Source organism: Magnolia sinica, chromosome 18 (assembly GCF_029962835.1).
Source record: "Magnolia sinica isolate HGM2019 chromosome 18, MsV1, whole genome shotgun sequence".
Lineage (NCBI taxonomy): Eukaryota > Viridiplantae > Streptophyta > Magnoliopsida > Magnoliales > Magnoliaceae > Magnolia > Magnolia sinica.
In genome coordinates this window covers 70,316,413-70,333,614 of record NC_080590.1, presented here as the reverse complement: position 1 = coordinate 70,333,614, position 17,202 = coordinate 70,316,413, and positions in this window count along the sequence as shown.

The window sequence follows — 17,202 nt, the reverse complement described above, 5'->3', positions numbered from 1 at the left end:
TGATAGCTACAAGTGGATCCTTGGCGCTTTAGTTTCCTTTTGATTATTGATATCTTTTTCACAATTACTCTCCCTTACTATTTCATATTTCCCCCTATTTATATATTAGTTTTATGAACATGATAATGTTTAATGGGTATATTTTATACATGTTTGTACTGCGAGATGAGTTTAAGAGCTTGGATTGAAAAGAATGTTAAAAGAATGGATTTGATGCTGAAGAACCACCATGGTAAGGGATAAATCTTAGAAGACCAAGATTGAAGATTTCAAGACCCTAAGATTCAAGAAAACTAAGTGGAGAAGGAAGAAAGTTGGAAGTATAAAATGTAAAAATTCACAGAATCTGAACTTCTATGTCATCGAACGCCAGTCGATGACATCGAAGCCAGTCTTCGATGACAATGACCTCTAGTAGATGACATCGAAGAATTAAATGAAAATCGAGTTTGGTTGCTGGACAATTTGGATACAGTTCTTGATGATATCGAAGGCGTCATGTAGAAATTACACGGAGTGCATAAATTTGAGGTGGTTTTACGAAATTAGATGGTCAAGGCTATAAATATGGGTTTTCCAAGGACTTCTAGGGATATCTTAGGTTATAAGGAGCAGAGCCAAAGGGTGGAGCTATAACCTCCCAAATTTTTACGACCAGAGTTTATACTCATGCCCGAGAAAACCGGATGTTAATAATGTATAATTTGGATGCTTTTTAAAAATCACACCTTATTTTTTTCTTTTCATTTAGATCACAACCAGATACATACAGAATAAAATTAACTATAATGATTATTTCATTAGAGTAAATGAATTCAATGAATAATCAAATGCCCTCTTAATGGGAGCTTATTATATTTATCAAGTTCACAATGAAAGTATAAAACTAATTCATAAAACTATCTTCTTATTCTTTTAGTATAATCCTCCATAGGGAGATTCTCCTCCAAGTCTTCAATCAATACGTCACTTGCATCATCTGTATGGTTGGAGAGGGTCATCGCCCAACCCATAGTGATGGTTATCCTTTAAGATTAACAATAATTTAAGATTTTTATAAAAGAAACATAAGCGTTCTGATATGTCCCGTACTCCACTACTATGAGGGGTATTAGTATGCGCAAACAACCTACATGGATGTATGGCTAACAAAGTATGTGTAGCTCATCATACGTAGTGATCACTATCACAACATAGAAAATAGTTCATGTTATCCAACTCAACCCGCATTCTCACACTATGGGTATTCACCGGCGTGTCCAACGTTAACGTGGATTTATGAGAGCATCTCAAGGCGACACAACAATGTGATTGGGGGATTTACGTAACACGATGTGTTCATGGAGTGACTATTTACGACATCCAATCCCAAGAAATTGATGTAACACGCATGGTGATTTACTTACATTGATTGTGGACCACGCTAACCAATCCATGAAATTACGTGCTGACCAACAGTGCCGCTACCTGTAATGCATTACATCCACGATAAATATTTGATCACTGGTTGTGATACCTTTAACACATCACTTGCATTGATAGAGAATGTAAACTGAATCATGTAGTTCTGGAATATCAAGACACATGCCCAAGCCTTAAAGGTAAATATCACAAGGCTAACAAAGTAATGAGAAGAGTGGCAATGGCCAACTCGATAAAGAGAAAAGTGGGAATGACCAACTTAACCAAAAGAAGAGTAGCAATGGCTAACTCAACCAAGAGGAGAGTACAAGGGCTAACTCAATAAAATTGATAAGGCAAGGGCAAGGCTCGTACCCATAGCCCCACATAAATTCATAAAGATCACCTGTAATTGAAGTCATATCATAATTTCCTAAGGATAGACAATTAATGGTGGTAAAATTATATGATTGCAGGGAGAGAATCATAGTAACATAATAACAGGGAAAAAGAGAATTAAATCATACCAACTTAAATTAAGAAAGCTTAAAGGATAAAACCCTCACCTTAGTAGTATATTCATCCACTATCAGGTTTAAATGCTAAGCGACCTGCCTCAAAGTTTAGTCTTATCCTAATTCACCAAAAGACTTGAATGGTTAGGGTTAAACTAGGGTTTAAAACGTTCATCTTCTTCTTCTTCTTTTCTTCTTCTTGAAAAACTGGATAAAAAATCTAGGTAAACCATGCTCGCATCAAGCCCAAACTCTACCGAGTTAACTTGGTTCATGTCTGCATTCTCTCTCTCTTTCTCGTTTCTTCTCTTTCTTTCTTCTTTTCTCTTTTCTTTTCTTTTCTCTTTCTCTTTATTTCCTTTTCTTTTGATGTGCATTCCACAGCGTCAGGAGGTATGTTTTTATACACGTCTGGACTTCCAGTTTTTTTTGCATAGAGGGTGCGTGGTGGTGTGCGTAAGGTCGAGCGGACTCTCGCTATTGGTGTCCATTTTATCTTGGTTTTTCTTCTTTTAGGTGGGACGTTTCACCCTCCTTTCAAGGAGTTTAATCAGTTTTGAGAGGGCCTTCAGATGGAAGGTCGGGATCTCGTTCTTGGGTGCAAGAATGTCCACCCAACTGATCAAACGGTGGCCCTGTTTCAACGTAGTTGCCACGTATTGCGGTTCAACTTTTTGAAGGAACGGTGGAACATGAGATCTTCAGTCTTTCCTTCTGTTTCGGACGTCTAGGGAGGGGTTGAAAATCCCTCCCCTTTTCTTTGGATGGCTCAGATCAAAGTCTGATAGCTGCCTTTGGGTTTCCTACGTGGAAGAAGAGGGATTGCATTGGGTTTCTTTTATCACTGTTTGCAGAAGGATTTTAGACGAGGATACGTCCATTTTCTTGGTCAGTTTGGGAGTGAAAGAGGCCGGGTTTCAGTCGGCTTTGATCTGTCTATAAGAAGGATGGTCTTGATCATGGAGGTGGGCCACCAATCCCTCAAACGGACGCTATCCATCCGTCTGGTGCGGTGTCTAGACTTCTTGTGATTGTTGTTGTGGTCACATATGTGTGCATGGGTGCACATGGATGACATGGTCTTGGTCAGACCGAGCTCCCAAATGTGATGGACAGTTCGGATTAGGGAGAGGGTCCAAGATAGTGGCCCACCATCTCAAACACGGATGGTTGTTCGTCCGTAGGTAGAAAAATAAGGAGGATTCCCTTCTTTTCGGGATTTCATCAGGTCAAACCTAGTTTGACCCGATATTCGGTTCATTGCATCGCTAGTGAATGTGTATTGTGCATAGTGGGACCAATTGTGGGGCCCACAGTGATTTTTTAAGAAATCTACTCCGTCCATTCATTATGTCAGCCCATATTAGGGTCCAAATAGGGCCCTTGGTCAGAGATCAGGCGGGTCTAAAGCTCAAGTGGGCCACCCTCAAGTGAATATTCATTTAACCATTGATCTTGCTGATCTGAGGGTTAAAATTTAGCGTGTATGGTTAATTTATGATATATTGGTATGGTGTAAGGTTTCTCATCAAACGGATCGTGAGAACCTTGTGATCTAGAATTCGATGTCCAGGTTAATGGCATTTTCGTAACTATTGTTGATATTAGATTTTTGTAAAATCTAATAGTTCTCCATGTTTGTATGCACATTTTTAAAACGTTTCTTATAAATGAACTTACATCTGAACCATTATGGGTAAAGAGTTATTCGCCAATTCATTTAAGGGAAGGTACATACGTCGAATCACTTGATGGTTGGTCTTGTTTTAAAGTCAACGATCAGATGACTTTATTTATGAATGGAGATCATACCCAATGGTTAGATTCGTGTTAAGGAATAGATGTAAGGTTAGGATAGTTAGATTAGTATTGTACGCATGTACATATTACGTTAAATTTCATGGTAACACTCGAGAACTTTTAATACTCGGGTATAGAAAAGTTCGGGGTATTACAATCTACCCCCCTTAAACATAATTTCTCCCCTGAAATTTACCACTTCTATTATATAACCCACTTTCCATATCTCTAAGGATTTACTACCCTCTCCTTGAAGAATATTTGTGTGCGCAAGTGTCCACAACTAGGACTGGGTTGTGACAATCTACCCCCCTTAAGGAAGAACCTTGCCTGCGAGATTCAATAACACATTTCCATGCATAACAATGTCACAATTTTTCATAGTATTTACCAAGATTACAAGTTCATCTAGGTGGTTAATAACAAATCTTATCATTCCTTCTATTTTTTCCTTTAAAGATAGTTTTTTTTTTGTTATCTAAAGCATAGTACAATTCCCTACTTCCTCTGTTCAAGATAACATGAATAAATAGTGATAATGGGTTTGAGTCTAATACCCAGATCATTCGCCTGCGTAGTATAGAGGATTTACTGGTGCCAATTCATAATCCTATTAAGTCTCAACCCTTTGCTTGATCAGGGCATTGGGATCATTTGAGATTTACTAGGACTTAGAATTTGAGTCAAATCATGTAAATTTCACTTAAACATGGTTCCATTAGTTCGTAATCTCGGTTATTCTAAATTCATGGGGAATATCACGAAATCTTATATTCTTGTAAGGGATAATTCTATGTGGCCTATTAAGCTCTCACTGCGTACTTTGATTATCTAGTACATTACTCGAAATTACTTATATCATCCTCATTGATTCATTATGCTTAAGTTTTCAATGTATTACTCGTAAGGTAGATATATATATATGTCTAGGTGTGCATATAATTGGCTACATGAATTAAGATGCTACAGCCTACTTAAACAAAATCTCGACCCCGAGATTTGGTAATTGGATTAACCCTCTTATGCCTTACTTGATTATGGTTCCGTAAACCTATGGTTCCGATCATCTTAAATCTTAGGGGAATATCATAAAATTTTTCATTTCACCATAAGAGAATCCTAGGTTTCATAAAGGATAGGCTCTAATTATTCATTCCTTGTAGAACCTAAGCTTCAGTATCGTCCTTTATATGAACGGTTGTAAATTCCCAAAATCATTTTATATTGACAGCCCGTCACTCTCAGAATTTTAATTTTTGATCTATTCGTTCTATTTATTCAAAATTTGGAGATTAAATCCTTAACTTTTCCTTAGAGTTACAAAAAAAATTCCTGAGGTAATATTCCACGGCTTGGGGGTTGTTTCACAGATGTGAGGTGTATAAAGGCTTGCTATCCAACAACAATTTCTATAGATTTTTGCTACTGTTGGATTTTTATGAAATTTTATACAAATCCAATGGAGATGAAATTTTAACGGAAGGTTGATGGAGACTTAAGTGATATATTGGAAAATTTTTAAAATTTTCTGATGTGTCTTCTATCTGAAACGAGTGGAGGTTTCACAACATGTCAGAATTTCGTTGAAATAGTAAAAAATTTTGGAATAATTAGGGAATCTCCATTCCCATAAGGGAAACTTGTTCTTGTTGATTATGACTCTATCTAAGGATGATTGTTAGTTTAGAATGAGTTTGAAATTTCTCGAGTGTTACCATGAAATTTAACATAATATGTATATGCGTACAATATCAATCTAACTATCCTAACCTTACATCTATTCCTTGACATGAATCTAACCATTGGGAATGATCTTTGTTCATAAATAAATCGATTGACTTTAGAACAAGACCAACCATCAAGTGATTCGACGTATGTACCTTCCCTTAAATGAATTGGCGAATAACTCTTTACCCATAATGGTTCAAATGTAAGTTCGTTTGTAAGAAACATTTAGAAATGTGCATACAAACATGGATAACCATTAGATTTCACAAAACTCTTAGATCAACAATAATTACAAAAATGCCATTAACCTGGACCTTGAATTCTAGATCTCAAGGTTCTTATGATCTGTTTGATGAGAAACCTTACACCATGCCAATATATCATAAGTTAACTATACATGCCAAATTTCAACCCTCAGATCAGCAAGATCAATGGTTAAAATGAATATTCACCTGAGGGTGGCTATCACACCCCAAGCTCGAAAACCAGGCTCACAAAATTCCCGATCGCCGAATTCGGTGCCGACAGCCTCTATAGTACCCCATTCTTAGCTCCCGACACCAATATAGCGGATTTCGATCCTAGGATCTTACAAGGAGGATTTTTAGACTAAAATTTTCTTTATAATGAAGCATAACCCACAACAACAAGAACATCTCCACATATCCACTATAATAAAAACTTTGAGTATAATGTAGAAGGAAAATATAAGATCGATGTCAAAAACTCCAAAAGCTCGGCCACATGCTTCTACTCCTACTCGGCTACGTCCTAGCATCACCTGTATGCAACGGTCATGCATAAGCTTAAAGAAAGTTTAGAAGGTGGTGTAAGTGTGTGAGCAAGGTAAGTGTCAAGCTAACAATATCAGAGTAGTGTGGAAATGCTGGCAAGTTCTATGCGATGCACGACCTACATGGCCAATGTCATATGCGAGATGCAACTCAAGCATACCAGTCCTCATCTGAATCCACAAAATAATTCAGCTTATCTCTGAAATATCACCGAGGTCTAACACACTCTACGCTAGCTTGCCACCCCATTTAAGTGCACAACTAGGCGAGTAGAGGAGACCTCACTATCCGCTTGCAAATATCGGCCCGGCTCGTCGATAGCGGATCCATTCCTCAAGTTGGTCAAACTCAGCCTAATATTGCCCCCTCAGTCGGTCGGGTAAGGCCACACCCCCTTCCAACTGACCACAATATAGTGGGAGACACGACCTATGGGTATATGGCCCTCGTGCACTCATGTATCCACTCGATCTCGATGTTGGAGCAACCTCTTGGTACTATAAGGGTTTAGAGATTTTCACTTAGGGACATCTATGGCACCCCAATGCTAGTAACAAGTATTTCCAATATCCAATCTTGCCATCCACGCTATGTCTGTGGAGCCTATGGCCCTGATGTCGCTAGAGCATATAGTAATCAGGTCACACAAAAGCGAGATGCATGAGTCACACCATCTAGTCATGCAGCAATCCTACGCATACCGCATGCTCATGTGGGGCAACTCCTTCTCTCAGGGAGTCCCATAATCAATCTGCCCAATGGGATATGCTATAATCAATCACTGCTTATAACAAGCATACAAATGATACGCATGGGCATGTATCATAATGCTATGCTAACACATACTCAATGCATATACGAACATAGTTGTAATTGATAATCGGTCTATATGTAAGGCGGGGTCCATAAAAGGAAAACAGATCTAATCATAACATGAAGATCGGTCCTTAATAGTGGATATACCAAATCTGATACCATAGATCCTTCCATCTACGGTGATGATGTACTCTCCTCATATCAAGGATGGGCCTAGTTAGACTACTCACATCAAGAATAGGCCAAGATGGCTACTCACATCAAGAATGGGCCTAAGAACAAGGAGTGGGCTTCCTCGCCCATTCCATCACATAACAATCTGGGCTTCCTAAGGGCCCAATAAGCACAAGGTGGGCTCCACAAGGCATGATGGAAGCATAATCCATAATGGGGGCCCAACAGTTTGGGTTAGCCCACTAAAGTTAGATGGGTAACATTAGGAGGGCCCAAATAGATGAGAATGGGCCTAATAAAGGGCCTTAGGGAGGTTCACAATGTGGACATTTAACCACCATTGTCCCCTAGAGAGAGGCTCATCAAGAAATCTAACTTCTAATGGGGCCCATGGCCCGAAAACTTCATGACCAAAGAAAACATCCAATACATGCATTATGGTTGGCCTCATGGGCAGCCCATATGCCCCAAAATAAATAGCTAAGGTATATCCAACATCCACCAATGTGGGCTTTATAAATCAGCCCAAGACTTGACAAGTTGGATGGGCTACAAAGATTCAATCACATACATCATATTGGGCTTACAATCAGCCCACAAGGCCCAACATAATAGCATATGGGAAAACACTAAGGCTGGACGTCCAACCCATCCGGGCCTGCTCGGACATCCAAAAATTTGGACATCCAGGTCCTCATACAATCAGATGGTTAGTGGGCTGTATAAGGCATAAACGGGGTCCGCAATCTCATAAAGTTATAGGCATAGAGGGTATACAAAACACCCCCAATCTGGTGGGCCTCATAGCTTCAAACAGTCAACTATATACAACAAATTCTGGGCCCTTGCTGGACCTCCAGCCCACCCAACTTCCTAGCCTGCTAGGGTCCAGCAAATGCATTATCTAGGCAAAATAATTACTTCATAGTGGCCCATATATATCACAGTAGGCCCCACTAGATGGAAGCATGGATAAAACTCATAAAAACAGGGTGGGCCTGCTGCTGGACTACAAGTCCAGTAGCACCCCAATCAATTTAGGCGTCCATAGGGCCTGGTCGGCTGGCCCAAATTATGCACATGGTGGGCCTCAACTCTGGACGTCCCCACCAGGGATGGGCCATGTCCAGATGGGCCACACAAAATGGAGGACAGCTGGATACAACACATCATTAAGGTGGCCACAAGGGAGAGGGACGGTCAGTCCCCTTGCTGGACGCTAGCCCTGCTAGGGCATCCAGTAAGTGGGCTGCTGGGCCAGTTGTGGTGTCGAAAGATGGACAGCTTGGATGGTCTACAAGTGGCTAAGGTGGGTCCCAGCAAGGTGGACCACAATGGAGGTAAGTTGGGGAACCATAAACACATACAACAGTAATAAAAATCTTGGACAACAAGATGTTGAAATAAAATGTTGCTAGAAAATGCCACTGTCCCTGATTTATTCACCCACTGGAGTGGGCCCAGGCTTGCCTAAACAGGGGGAATGGGTGGATAGTGTACACCCAAGAATGTACAGCAAGGTGGGGTCCACATGAGTGGCCCACCATCCCCAAAACCAAGATGGTGTTTGTGTTTTCCTAGCAGGCAGGACTGCTGGACAGTCTAGAAATCTAGACCATCCAAGCCCCTTGGGCCTGCTCCATGGGCGTTCCATCAGGGGTGGGGCATAGAGGGTCCATCGTACATCAAGGTGGGGTCCACACATCAGTGAACCACCCACAAATAGAGAGATAAATATGCTGAAACACATAGATCTACCCCATCCAGATGGCCATCAAATGGGCCTGGAAGAATGGGTAGCAAGGAGTTGCTGCACATTCCAGTCCATAAGATGGCTGGACAAGGGAAAGTACATCAGATAATACATGGTATGACCTACCTTAGTGGGCCCCATAGACCCTAAACTAGGCCTCTAGTATCATAGTTCTTTGCATGCCAAAATGAACAGCAAGGTGGGGCACCCAACATCCAGAAAATGGGCAACAAGGACGTTCCAGCTTGCTGGACGGTTTGGGTGTCCTGGATGCACCAGGTAGCCCACACCATTAAGGAAAAAGGAGAGGAAAGGAGAGAGAAGGAGAGAAGAAGAGTGGAAAATCAGCTATGGGAGGGGACTCCGCCACTATGAGCCCCTCCAAACAAATCCAACCTTACGTCAAGATCAACACATGGGTCCCATGCATTCATGGGCCCTACATCTAAAAATTTGAGGTGGGGATACCATCCCCACTAAGAAATCAGGGTCTAGATGACCCATCAAAGCCATGGATTTAAACAAAACATTATGATGGGGTCCATGGAGAATGGCCCCATCATGGCTTATGCATGCAACAAGTGTGGGCCATTGGCCACACCCAAGGGGTCAAGTAGGATCTCCACCATTGATTGGTGGGTCCTACAAGAACCTAAGCAAGAAAATTAAAGATCTAAAGAAGAAAATACAAGAACTACTCCTAAGAATGACACCCACCTCAAATTTCTTCCTCCTTCCACCTTTAGGTTCTAGAGCTCTAAGAGAAAGGTTTTAATGGTTGAGATAGGTTCTTAAGGGCTGGATTTGGGGGAAGTAAAGCTTGAAGTGGCTGGCCATGGAGGTTGCTTAGGAGGTCCAAGCTCTCTCTAGCAAGGGGAGAATGAAAAGGAAAGAGGGATGGAGAAAGAGAGAGTGGGTTAGGTTAGGCTAGGAATGATTGCTATTGGGAAGAGGTTGGCATGCTCTCATCATTGCAAGGCATGCTTACTAGCATGCTTGGAGGCTACTAAAGTAGGGTGATGTCACCCTTAGGGTGACATCATCCTAATGATGGAATTTCTAGGAAAAAGTATTATCTGGAATGGCTAGGTCCCACACCGTGCGGTCCACAGCTGGAATATAGCGGGGCCACATCTCACAATCTAAGCATCAAATTGGCACACGAGATGCGGTGTTGGAACCATGGCGACAGCACGGTCACAATGTCATAGGTCTCAGGTTAAGCCGACTCGGGTTTATAGGATGCGACTTGACGTTGCTTACAAATGCTATCTACAGGTCGCGGGTCGACAGAATTCGATGGGGTGGATCGCGGGATCCTAAGGAATGGAATGGTACTAGGACACAGGCCTGACAACTCTCCCCTCCTAAGAAAAATTTTACCCTTGAAATTTACACTACCCCATGGAACAAAATAAGAAGAAAGAGAAAACATAACATCACATAAATAAATATATCAAAACATAATACAATGCAAAATTAATCTACAAAAAGATGGGGATAACACTCTCAAATCTTAGCCTCACCCTCCCAAGGCACCTCATCAACATTATGGTGACCCCATTGCACTTTCACCAAAGGAATGACCTTAGTCTGGAGGACCTGCGACTTCTGATCAAGGATACGAATCTGCTGCTCAATGTAGGAAGCATCCTGACAGACCTTAAGCGACTGCCAATCAATCACAGGAACAGTGTTTGACCCACACTTTCGTAACATATTGACATGAAAAATGTTGTGGATGCCAGACAACTGAGGTGGTAAGGCGAGCCTATAGGCCACGACGCCAACGCACTTAGTGATCTCAAAAGGTTTAATAAATCTCAAGGTAAGCTTGTCCTCCGCTCCAAATCGAATCACACCCTTCAGGGGTGAGACCTTGAGATACACTTAGTCCCCTATTGCAAACTCCAAGGGACGATGCCGACGATCAGTAAAACTCTTCTGCCAGCTCTGAGCTGTGCACATCCTCTGCCTGATGATATCGATAACCTCTGATGTCTGCTACATAGCTCAGGGCATAGGAGACGGTGCTCTTCAACCTTGGCGCAACAACTGGGAGATCTACATCGTCTACCATATAAGGCCTCAAAGGGAGCCATACCAATAGTCACCTGATAACTGTTATTATATCCGAACTCAGTCAGGGACAGATGCTCATCCCAACTACCCGAGAAGTCCATCACACAAGCTCTGATCATATCCTCTAGGATCTGGTTGACCCTCTCGAACTTCCCATCGGTCTGCGGATGATACTTGGTGCTAAACTGTAAGACAGACCCCATCGCCTTCTGAAAGCACCTTCAAACTGAGATGTGAACCTTGGGTCTCGGTCGGAAACGATTGAGACTGGAACATTGTGCAATCTCACGATCTCATCAACAAATAATCTAGCAAGCCGGTCTAAAGGCCAGGTCACACGAATCATGAGAAAATGCGTTCACTTCGTCAGACGATCCACAATAACCCAGCTGGCGTCATGATCGCGTTGAGTCCTCGGTAAGCCCATAATGAAAATGTATGGATACATGCTCACACTTTCACATCAGGATGCTCAATGGCTTCAATAGACCCGGGGGTCTCTGATGATCGACCTTGACATGATGACATGCGTCACACTCGGCTACGAAACTGACAATCTAGTGCTTCTTCCCTGCTTAAAAATACTGCCTTCTCATATCATGGTACATTATTGTCAAGCCAAGGTGGATAGAAAACCTTAATCGATGTGCCTCAGTCATAAGATCTCTGCGCGACTCTGGAACATCCGGGACACATAATCGGCCCCTAAAATGAAGTCCACCATCAGAACCAATCTGCCAATCTAACTGACTCTCAAATGCCGCCTCTGCTCGATACCCCTGCAACGACTCATTTGTCTATTGTTGAGGGTCAAATATTGATATTGGTCCCCATTTATTACTTGGTTTTATAAACATGATAATGCTTAATGTCCTATTTTAATCATGTTTGTGTTGTAAGGTGAATTTAAGAGTTTGGATTGAAAAGGATGCTAAAAGCGTGGATTTAATGCTCAATAATCACCAAAGCCAAGGATGGATCTTAAAAGACCAAGAATGAAGAATTCACATGACAAAGATCCAAGAAAATCAAGACAAGAATGAAGAGAATCGAAGTTTTGAAGTGAATTTTTGTGATCCTTGACTAGTCCTGGCTCCTGCTCGACTAGTCCTGGCCCTTCTCGACCAGTGGAGGATTCCTCGACTCGAACTCCAGCGACCAAATCATAAAAAATCAGGTCATACTCAACCAGTCGAGGATGGTCCACGACCAGTCAAAGGTGACCGTCGACCGGTCGAGGATGGTCCACGACCAGTCGAGGGTTATGCAAATTTTGTGTGGACTGCGTAAATTTAAGAATGTTTTCAGAAAATTCTAACTCGGTGCGAAAGTTAGAAAACTATAAATAGGGGTCCCTAGGGCATCCTTAAGCATCTTCTAGGGTTTGAGGAGTGGAGCAAAAGGGTGCAGCTACCGTCTGGGAGTTTTTTTTTCCTTCCTTAGTTGATCTTTTTGTTTTGTTTAAGAGTTCTTAGTTCAATCATGTCTATGGTTGGCTAAACCTCTTAGCTATGGCTAAGAGGTGAAGCTTGTAGTGTGATTGGGATGTTTACATTGTTTTGATTCATATTTTGTTGAACCTTATGGATTCTACTTTGATTATGAAGGAATATTTTTAGTTTTTAATGGTTTATTGTGACAAATTACAATAGATCTGTGATAGCTTTAGATATCTTCTTTTCTTAAATTGAGATTGTGAAATTAGGAAATCCTATTGTTCACCATTGTCCCTTGGGCATGGTAGGATGATGGAATTTTTCCTAACTTTGACAATTCTCTTATGATTGGTTATGGGATTGGTAAATCCTATTGTTTGCCTTGTCTCCTGGGCATGGTTAGGTGACGGAATCACTTCAAAATTCTCACCACTCGCATCCATTGATGATTGGATCCATAAGAAGTTCAGAGATCTGACAAATCTCTTCTTATCAATTGGATAGGACAAGACTCTGATTCCAGTTGTGTCTTTGAATCATGTAAGGTAGCTTTCCAATTGCTACAAGTGGATCCTTAGCACCCTAGTTACCACCTTTAAATTTATTAGTTTTTAATTAATCTATTCACAATTACTCTCTCAAAATATTTAGAATTAGGTTTACATCTTCATTTAGTTCTAGTTCTACTTGCTTTTAGATTACGCATGAGATTAGTCCCTGTAGATTCGACCTTGGTCTCACCGAGATTATTACTATATCACAACCCTGCACTTAGGGTTGTGAGCAAGTTTTTGGCGCCTTTGCCGGGGACTAACGGTTGCCTTTTTCTGAGATTGACTAGTTTTATAATTAGGTTAAGACTAAGGTTTTTCTAATTTCTATTTTTAGGATTAGGGTTTTTTGAATTATTTTAGAAACTAGCTTTGCTTTCTATTTCTAGGTTTAGAAACTTTCCTAATTGTTTTTAGAAACTAACTTTTTCTCTTTTTAGAAACTTTCTATTTTCTGCTTTTAAAAACTTTCCTTTTTCGTTTTTAGAAACTAGGTTGTCTTTTTTTTTTTTATTTTTTTAGAAACTAACTCATCTTTTTATTTTTGTTTTTAGAACTTTCTAATTTTTGAATTTTATTTTTAGGGTTTTTCCTGTATTTTTTTTTTAGAAACTAACATTGTTTTGTGTTTTGTAGGATCCTAACATAGAAATCTCTAATCCGATAACTTCTAAATTCTTCCCTCTACTTGCTTTCCGTATTGCTGTAGGATTTTTTAATGTATTTTTTATTTATTTTTTATTTTTTTAGGATTAGATTCAGAGTTACGATTTCACCATGCAAGAGTGGACACGTCAGTATGCTGAGATGGATAAGAGACATTGGGAATGGATGTATAATGATCATGATAGGAAACAACCTATGTCTCAAATTTTTTCTAAAAACATCATCGAGAACCAACCGGAATACAATGCTACACCGGTTAAGAAATCCTTACGTAATCATATGCGGGAGAACAATTACACCCTACAGATTAAGAAAACAGTATATGATTGTTGGGGTTACCATAATTATGGGAGTGAGAACTATTATCACCCATCAGATAAGAAGAAAACAATGCGTGATTATATTATGGGTGATAATATGTACCAACAGCCATCAAATTCTCCCACCTATGACCCGTATGACTATAATCAGTGAAAACATCAATGTTAAGAAGATGAACCAACAATACATCATAGTGAACATTCTCTTGGGTCCTCTACCTTTGAAACCCAATCAGAAACAATTTTGCTGACATTAGAAAAATGATAGAAGCGCTTGAAGCGCACCTCGATAAGCTAATGGAGGATAGTTTACCCCAGCTTCAACCCAATCCAATTCTTCATTCCCAACTCCATACTGATGTTCAGTGGAAACATCAACAATGGAGAGATGAACCGCCAATTGATTTTAATAACTACTCCCTTGGATTCCCTACTTTTGTGATTCAACCAGAAATAATCCAAGAGGAGTTAATTAAAAAATACATGGATGCTCAAGAACAATTTAACGAATATCTCGCACAAGCAGTCGCAGCTATTAAGAAATCATTAGAGGCAAGTGAACATGCCATTTAAGAAATTTAGTCGCATCTTAATGAGGAGGAAGAGGCTAGTTCATACTAGCTTCAATCCGATCTAGAAAATAATGCGAGGAAAGTGATCCTAACTCGCTTGTGAAGGGTACTGAAATTGAGAATGAAGAGTTGGATTGTATTAATACGGTTCAATTTCCTGAAGAATCGATCTCGATGACTGTCTAAAGGAATGATCAAGAGACATTTTTAGTTTTCCGATATAATGATACTAACATGCCTGATTTCAATGATGAGGAAGAGGTTAGTTTATCTGAACCTCAACCCAATCTAGAAAAACAGTGTGAGGTAAGTAATCTCATCCCACTTGTGAATTACACTAAATTGGATGATGATAAGTATTGGGATGAGATTCATGAGAGTACAACCCAAGATTCACTGGAATTAACTTCAATTATGGTCCACGAAGGTGATCACAAGGTACAGGAAGTTCTACTTCACCCATATGACATGTCTGATTTAAATGTGGAGGAAGAGTCTCTTCCAGGTGAATCACAAGACTCTTTTAGGGCATGTTCGGTCCACTCCCCTGATTTAGATTATAATATGATTAGGGAGATGGACGAGTCGCCCGATATGACTCTGGAATTTGAAACCATCCAGTTGAGGCCACCATCTGAGTTGTCAACCCTTGATAATACAATGCCTTTACTAAGTGGTATCGACGACCAAAGTCTTCACATCAATGCTTCACCTATTGATCCGCCTATTGATCCTCAATTTGTCTGTGCAGGGCAAGAGCAAGAGATCATGCTTCCATCCACTTCCAGACACGATGAAATCCTTTGGCAAATCATCACAAACTTCAATGTGGAAAACAAGTCACTCTCAGCTAAATTTTCCAACTCTTTGGATGATTACTTGGCACACTTTGTAGATTCAAATGATCCCATGATACAAGACATAGTGAATGCCTTGTATGACGACACCTCGGTAGTTGTTACTGACTGAGAGAATCCTTATTCTGAAACCTTTCCCTCTACAAATCCAGAATGTTTACTATCACAGGAGGGAGAGCTGATAATTGAACCGAAGTCTCAAACATCGGAATGTGTTGAGACTACATAATCTACTGAGAATTTTTCTGAATTTTATCTACTTGTAGTCTCTGATTCACCATGAAGTACTAACATTGAAACTTTTTCTGTCACAAGTGAATCATATATACTTTGGATACCTCAAGCGATTCAACGACAATTTTCTACTGAGGTCCATAGATTTCTCTGAAAATTCATGCTCTAGGGCATCCAAGACTATTGCAAAAAGTGCTTTTGGATGATCTCATTAAGAAACCTACTGAGAAATTTATCAAGATATTGGCCGGAGGAGGAACTTTGCGGCATGAATGAGTAACTTTTCCCTCGCTTTCATAGTTTAAGATTAGTTTATTGCTTTCATGGAATTTAGAATAGTTTGCTTTCAGTTGTTTTAGGATAGTTTGCTTATCATCAGTTTGAGTCTTTTATGATAACTCATCTTTGACACTGAAATCATTGGAAAAGCTTAAAAATTTCTTCTTCATGTACTACTTTTCCATCACTTCTGCTTTACTTTCATTGTCTTATGTGCATTACATGCTTATATCTTTTCCATTGAGGGCAATGTAGATTTTAGGTTGGGAGGTGTGGATTAGGCAAGCTAATCAGGTTGTCTTAGTCTTTGAGAAAAAAATGTGAAAAATTTTCTGAAAATTTTGTAAATTTAAGTGATTTTGAATTTCATCTATGATTTAGGAGTATAAGACACTTAATGTTGGTGATTTATGACTCTTGGGTTCAGTTACTTGTTAGATTTCAGAGTTAAGTTCGAATTAGTAATCCATGATTAGAAGTTTTAAACATTGATTGAATCATGATTTCACATGTCACAACTAGCTTACACATTAAGGTGGCAGTTTGATATTGAATTGTGAACTTGGTGATTATTAAGCATGGAAGGAACCAACTTGTGAAATTTGTCCATCATGTTCAATGAGAAGAATTGAAAAGAAAGAAAAAAATAAATACCTAGCTAAAAGACAGTTGTCGTCGAAAACGACTACCTATTAAAGATCTTTAAAAAAGTTGACATAGCATGAAAGCCATCGATGACAAAATCAAAAGCTGGAAGAATGAAAAGATGAACTGTAAGGAAAGTTTTGGTTTAGGTTTTATTTGTCCTAAATGTTCTTTCGATTATCGATGTTATCATGAAAATGGAGAATCGAACCTTTGATTGTGATAAGTCTAAGCTTCATTATACACTCATGGAACTCGATGTTTAGAATTGTTCTAATTAGAGGATTAATGCTTTGAACTTGACTATGAGACTTACCGTGTGCTAGCGTTTAGGAGGAAATACTGCTCAATATTAATGTATCCTAGATATCTATGAAATGGATTGTCTTTAGAACCGCTTGAGCTTATGAAAATTATATAGTGGTTTTTGAAATATTTTTCGCATACTTTGGTTGGGACTAACAAAATGCTGGTTGGGAATTGTGTTGAGGGTCAAATATTGCATATTGGACCCCGTTTATTACTTGGTTTTATGAACATGGTAATACTTAATGTCCTATTTTAATCATGTTTCTCTTG